The 7,094-nt window shown below is 34.3% G+C and overlaps 1 non-coding gene across 1 annotated transcript; it reads left to right on the top strand.

Annotated features, from left to right (window-relative positions):
- The first annotated feature begins 5,191 nt into the window (after window positions 1–5,191).
- On the top strand, window positions 5,192–5,298 carry LOC123196124. The gene has a single exon (XR_006497608.1). It is a non-coding gene; the product is annotated as a small nucleolar RNA R71 (small nucleolar RNA).
- Window positions 5,299–7,094: the final 1,796 nt, after the last annotated feature.

Below are 7,094 nucleotides of genomic sequence, written 5' to 3'. Positions count from 1 at the left end.
GAAAAATAATTCAGAAAGATAACCAATACTCAAATAATTAAAAGATGCATTAAAGAACAAAAATAAATCTCACAATCATTGTAGTTCCATGGTTTCAGATCCCTTCAACCAAGATAAATTACTCAGCCACTGTAGAACATGTTTTGCTCTCTAATTCTCTAAGTACAATGGTTGATAATTCTCAAATAAAAAAATAAGAATATATATATATATATATATTATCTTCCTACTAAAAATCTGGAAATTGAATCCTAATCCAATCAAGCAAAGTTATACATATCTTCCCAAAAAGAAAGGAAAAGATATGTATCTTTAATATATATCCTTCTTCCTAAAATCTCCTTCCTTATCTAGCTCAATTAATCCTCTTTTCCAGCTGGTGATTATCCCTTTCCTTGGAAGCAAATCTTAATTTTTTATGGACTCTTGTAACAGATCTGGACGTTCAGATCTGCTTTCCGGATTCTGCTCTCATCTTTCACGTGCCCACGCCTAGTCTGCATTACGAAATTTCCAGTTTAATATATCTGTTGCAGTTTTTCCTCTTTTTGGCCCTATTTAGTCCAAAATTGCTCAAAGCTTCCTAAAAGCAAAAAGATAAGTAATTCTATTAGAATGAATCAAATTTCCACACAACACAAGGGAATTATAAATCAAAATAGTAACAATTAATGGCCTTATCAAATTCCCCCACACTTATCTTTTGCTCGTCCTCGAGTAAAACAAAAACAAAAACAAAGCAAACACAAAAATGTTCCATCAATCTCTTTTCTCACGATACCGAAAAGTGTACATACCTTAAGATTCAAACCAACCAAGATTCAAGCATCAACACACATCATTATCAAACTTTACAAGGAAGTATGCACAAAGACAAATCAAGATAATCGCATTCTAAAGCATGTATAAAGCTTTGGTGAATCATCCTCACGTTATCACTCATATCACTCATGTGTTTAATGGTTCAGTGTTTCGCTCAAATCCTTCCAATGCAAACATTCTACCATAAGCTTGCTTATACACCAAATCTCCACCACTTAGATTATATACATGCATAAATCAAAAGGACTTTATTTTAGGTTGTAATGGGGTTTTGGGTAAAGGTGAGGATTAATGGATACAAAAGGTTAAAACCATGAATATTAACAAAACATTTAAACACATAAGGGGAACAAAAATGTCAAGCTAAAGCCACCACATTCACCACATTTCTTTGCCACTTGTCATTGCCTTTCTCTTCTCTCTTTTTCAACTTCTTTTCTTTTTTTTCTCTTTCTTTTCTGTCTTTTTTTTTTCTTTTTCTTTTTTTTTTCTTTTCTGTTACAGCATTTTTTCTTTTCTTTTTTTTTTTTTTTTTTTTGAATAACTAAGAGAATTGGGTAGCAAAGATAACAATATAAGGCAATCTCAATAGCACTCTTTATGCCAACTTCTTTTCATCATCTCTTCTTATACAATTAAGTTCCCTTTTCCCCCACATTTAAATTTCTCAAGACAACAAATTCACCAAGCAACAAATTTTTGTTTAAATGCCTTGCTTATTTTCATGGTTGGGTGAGGATTTTTACTTGAAGGCTTGGGTTTGTAATATGGTTTTAGCACAAAGAATCAAGGGTTTTGTAAGGCTCAAGGGGCTAACTAAGGAAATTAAAATAGGTTGGCTTTTTAAACTAAAGGGTTCGAACAAGAATGCCTTTATCATTTTCATGCATGCATATTTCAATGTGGTCTCGAAACGGTTCAAAGCAAGTTCTAGAGATATATTCACATGGAAGAATATCACTCATCAAAGAAAATATAGATTGATATGAATGTTTCAATCTTTTTTGGCTCAAAACTCACGAGTTAAATAAATTCACCTCAACTTCAAACAAACTCGAGCACTCAATTATCAAAATTTGTTTAAATGCATACCCCTAATTAATCTAACAAATCAGTGCACAATGCTCTCCTATTGAATCGGCTAAATTCCAAGGCATGCATACAAACTAATTCATTCAAAGTGAGATTAATGGACTGTTTAGCTGACTAAAAAAAAAAACAGGGAAGGATACACTATTTGCCATAAAAATCAAACTTTATCCAGCAAGAAGCAACAACATAGACGAAACAAAGCAGAAAATTTAGGCATAATAGAATAAGCATAACACAAAGAAGACAGAAAAAAAAAAACTGACAGAGAAACAAAACAAAATAAAAGCAGAACAAAGAAGAATAGAGCAGAGAAGAATAGAATAAGTAAATAAAACAGAGCAGGAAAAAAAATAAAATAAAACTGAAGGACAGAATAGTACACAACAGAAAAATAAACAGCAGAAAATTAAAACACAAATAAACCCTCTCCCACACTTAAACCAAACATTGTCCTCAATGTTTAAACAAAACAAAATATAATGAGAACTGAAATTTAAAAGAAAAGGGAAAGAAGACTTCTCTGGATTTGGGGAAAAGGAACAGTAGTTCGAATTTTTAGAGAGTTGCAATTGATGGAAGATTCTTCAGATTTTGATAACAGCTCTGGTGTAGGAGGCCTCCGATGAGTGGGTTTTTTTGCTGCTCTTTGATGTAGTGAATGGGTTCTGACCATGGTGTTGCAGAATGGAGGAAAGGGGCTGCTAGGTTTTTATTTTAGGTGGAGAGAAATTTTGAGGTATGGGTTTGGCGAATATGGTCTCTGGAAGCAAATAACCCAGCCTTATAATCACACTAAATCATATAGCCCCCTTGAATTTAAGAAAATAGCAAAGCAGAAGTTGGACTTTTGACAGAAGCACAGGACCTAGTTCTAAAACACCAAAATGCCGATTTCTCCCCCATGAACATTCACAGACAGCTCACTGGAACCTGGCAAGAGGAAGAAGATGATTGAACAGTAACATAAAAATAAATTAAAATAAACCTAAGCAAAAATCATAAAATAATTGCCAATTAAATATCCAAAAATCATAAAACTGAAATTTAAAACTAAAATTGGAACACATAAACCGAAATTAAAGCAAATGTCTAGAAAATTAAAATTTAAGCATTAATTAAAATAAGATTGAAAGCTTGGGTTGCCTCCCAAGTAGCGCCTTTGTTTACAGTCATTGGCTCGACGTAATGCCTTCATCTTATTTATCCGAGATCTTTCAGCTCCACTTCTTCGATGTTTTCAGCTGGCATTCCTTTGTAAAACAGTTTGAGTCTATGGCCATTAACTTGAAATACTTTTGATGTCGCTACGCTTTGAATCTCTAGCTTTTTCAGAATTTGCACCAGTTTCTCTTCTTGCTGCTCATTTAACTTGTTGGAAATGATCACTGGTAAGATTTTCCCATCTCCTAGGTACACATATTTAAGGTGATTTGGAAGAGATTTCAGCTCCAGCTCTGGTACCTGCAAAATAGAAGGTAACGATTTTTCATTAGGCACTGGCAGCTCAATATAAAATAAATTACCTGTATTTTTCAGCTCTCTGAGCTCATTCATCTCTGTCCCTGCATTCTGCACATCTGAAATTAATTTAAATTCATCTCTTTCTTTCAATATATTTTTATGGTTAGCCACCTTTAACTTATCATCACCATCAAGTATATCCTGCGCTAGAGAATCAATTAAATCAACTGAATACACAGGAAAATCCACATCAGAATATTTCATAGCATCATAAATATTAAATTGGACAGCTTCACCATCAAACTCCATGGTCAATGTGCCTTTGTGAACATCAATTTTCGTTTTAGCTGTTTTCAGAAAGGGTCTTCCTAGCAAAATAGGTGCAGATTGGTCATTATTTTCCATGTCAAGAACATAAAAATCAGCTGGAAAAATTAATTTATCATTAACCTGAACAAGAACATCTTCCATTAACCCCTTGGGATATACATTTGATTTATCAGCCAACTGAATAACTGTGCTAGTTTTTTCTAAAGGTCCAAGATTAAGAGCAGAATAAATGGAATATGACATTACATTAATAGATGCTCCTAAATCTAACATGGCTTTTTCAATTTTTGTTCCTCCTATGGTGCAAGGGATGCAAAACATACCTGGATCTTTGCATTTTTCAGGAAGATTTTTGCAAATTATGGCTGAAACATTTTCTCCTACCTTGATTTTTTCATACCTTTTGAGTTTTTGCTTTCTTTTCAATGTACACAGCTCTTTCAAAAATTTAGCATATCGAGGCACTTGTTTTATTGCATCAAACAGTGGAATATTGACTTCACACTCTCGAAAGGTCTCATATAAATCCGCATTGCTTTTGCATTTCAGTTTTAAAGCTTCAGGAAAAGGAGGAACAGGTTTGTATTTGCTGAAAGGAGGATATTTACCTGTCACTACCTTTTCGGAAAAATTATTTTCTGCTGCCAATTTTTCTCTGTTTTCTGTTGGCTGTGTTGGTGCAAGTTGTGCTTTAATTGGCATCTCCAACTCCTTTCCACTCCTAAACATTATGGCACTAACATTCTCCTTTGGGTTCATCACAGTTTGTGACGGCAGTTTGCTTGAATTTTGTGCTTCCAGCCTATTGATTGCAGTAGCCATCTGGCTCATTTGATTTTCCAGATTTTGAATGCTGGTTCTGGTTTCCTACTGAAATTTCATAGTGTTAGTAGCCAAACTTTTAACAATATCTTCCAGAGATGTACCTGAATTAGAATTTTGAGTTGGTTGCTGTTGTCTAGGAATATAATGCTGTTGGTATGACTGAAAATTATTTGAAGGCTGATCCACATGTGCATTCCCATAACGAAAATTAGGATGATCTCTCCAACCTGAATTGTAAGTATTCGAATAGGGATTATAATTATGATTTCGTTGTTGCTGTCCTAAAAATCTGCCCACTGCATTAGCATGTTCAGAGCAGTCCTCCTGAAGTGTTGGGCACATATCAGTTGGATGTCCTCCTATCGAACAGATTCCGCAAACTTTCGTTGTCTCTGTTTTTCCTACAGCCATTTGACGTACAAGAGTAGTTAGATCATCAAGTCGTCTTTCAAGAGAAGATACATTTACCTCATTGAAGCGCCGAGACGAATGATCTAATCTATTTCCAAATTGTTGTGAATTTGATGCCATATTTGCAATTAAATTCCGGGCTGCTTCAGGTGTTTTGTCAGCCAATGCTCCACCACTTGCCGTATCAATCATATTTCTCTCATTCGATAGAAGTCCTTCATAGAAATATTGAATAAACAGCTGGTCACTAATTTGGTGATGTGGACAGCTCGCACAGAGTTTTTTAAAGCGCTCCCAATATTCGTATAAAGACTCTCCACTTTGCTGCCTAATGCCACAAATTTCTTTCCTTATGCTGGCTGCTCTTGATGCTGGAAAAAATTTCTGCAAAAACAATCTTTTCATCTCATGCCAAGTAGTGATACTTCCAGCGGGTAGATAATATAACCAATCTTGCGCATCATCTTTCAAAGAAAACGGAAAAGCCCTCATCTTGATTTGTTCTTCGGTTACTCCATTCGGTTTCATTCCGGTGCACACCACATGAAATTCTTTTAAATGTTTATGAGGATCTTCACCTGCAGAGCCACGAAAAATAGGTAAAAGATGAATTAGTCCAGATTTTAATTCGAAGGTAGTATTAACATCTAAATTCGGAAAAGTAATGCAGTGTGGTTGTTGATTTAAATTTGGAGCAGCAAGCTCTCTTAAAGTCTGATTTTCAGCCATATTTTCCTCTGTTTCGCAAGCAGATCTGTGTGCTTGCAGTCTCCTTTTCGCTTCTTTTCTCAGCCCTTTTGCAGTCTTTTCAATTTCTGGATCAAACTGTAAACTAGCTTGTTTCAAAGATCGCGTAACGAACATACAAATTAAAAACTCCCCGGCAACGGTGCCAAAATTTGGTACGTGCTGTCATTGACACCCAAATTAAATCCTAAATTCCTGTAACAAAAATGTAGTAAAGGAAAGTAGGGATCGATCCCTCGAAGAGCCTTGATTAGTACGTCGTTACAAATAATCGAAACAAAGAAATAAAAAGGGGGGTTTTGAACTGAATGCAAATTATAATGGAAAACAATAAATAAAAATTCAAAAAAAGTAATCTAAAAGGAATAAATTGATTTAACAAACCTTGGTCTTCGGTCACATCCACCATTGGAACTACGATCGATCATCGAAACAAAATATCAAATTAATTAATTGAATATTCGTTGTGGTATTAAATTTACCTGTCATTCCTTACGATTAGTTAACCAAAAACATGTATTCCAATTAACCCTTATTGATTAATAATTCGGATACGATCTCGAATTTAATTAAACAATAGCATTACGAATTAGAAAGACCAACGAAGCAAGACAACACAAACGTACGACGTTGCATTTAATCCAGTTGATTATTTTCCTAGGATTTAAAGTTTCTGACGCAGCAAACGATAAACCTAGTTGCCACTTCGATTAGGTGGATTGAACAATTACGGATTCAGCACCTAAACTAGCAATAGATTATATTAATTGATAAACTAATTGTGCATCTTAGAAATCAACCAACATAATCATGAAAAATAATTCAGAAAGATAACCAATACTCAAATAATTAAAAGATGCATTAAAGAACAAAAATAAATCTCACAATCATTGTAGTTCCATGGTTTCAGATCCCTTCAACCAAGATAAATTACTCAGCCACTGTAGAACATGTTTTGCTCTCTAATTCTCTAAGTACAATGGTTGATAATTCTCAAATAAAAAAATAAGAATATATATATATATATATATTATCTTCCTACTAAAAATCTGGAAATTGAATCCTAATCCAATCAAGCAAAGTTATACATATCTTCCCAAAAAGAAAGGAAAAGATATGTATCTTTAATATATATCCTTCTTTCTAAAATCTCCTTCCTTATCTAGCTCAATTAATCCTCTTTTCCAGCTGGTGATTATCCCTTTCCTTGGAAGCAAATCTTAATTTTTTATGGACTCTTGTAACAGATCTGGACGTTCAGATCTGCTTTCCGGATTCTGCTCTCATCTTTCACGTGCCCACGCCTAGTCTGCATTACGAAATTTCCAGTTTAATATATCTGTTGCAGTTTTTCCTCTTTTTGGCCCTATTTAGTCCAAAATTGCTCAAAGCTTCCTAAAAGCAAA

The sequence above is a fragment of the Mangifera indica genome, chromosome 1 (assembly GCF_011075055.1).
Source record: "Mangifera indica cultivar Alphonso chromosome 1, CATAS_Mindica_2.1, whole genome shotgun sequence".
In the NCBI taxonomy this organism is placed as follows: Eukaryota; Viridiplantae; Streptophyta; class Magnoliopsida; order Sapindales; family Anacardiaceae; genus Mangifera; species Mangifera indica.
This window is presented reverse-complemented; position numbering and strand designations above follow the sequence as displayed.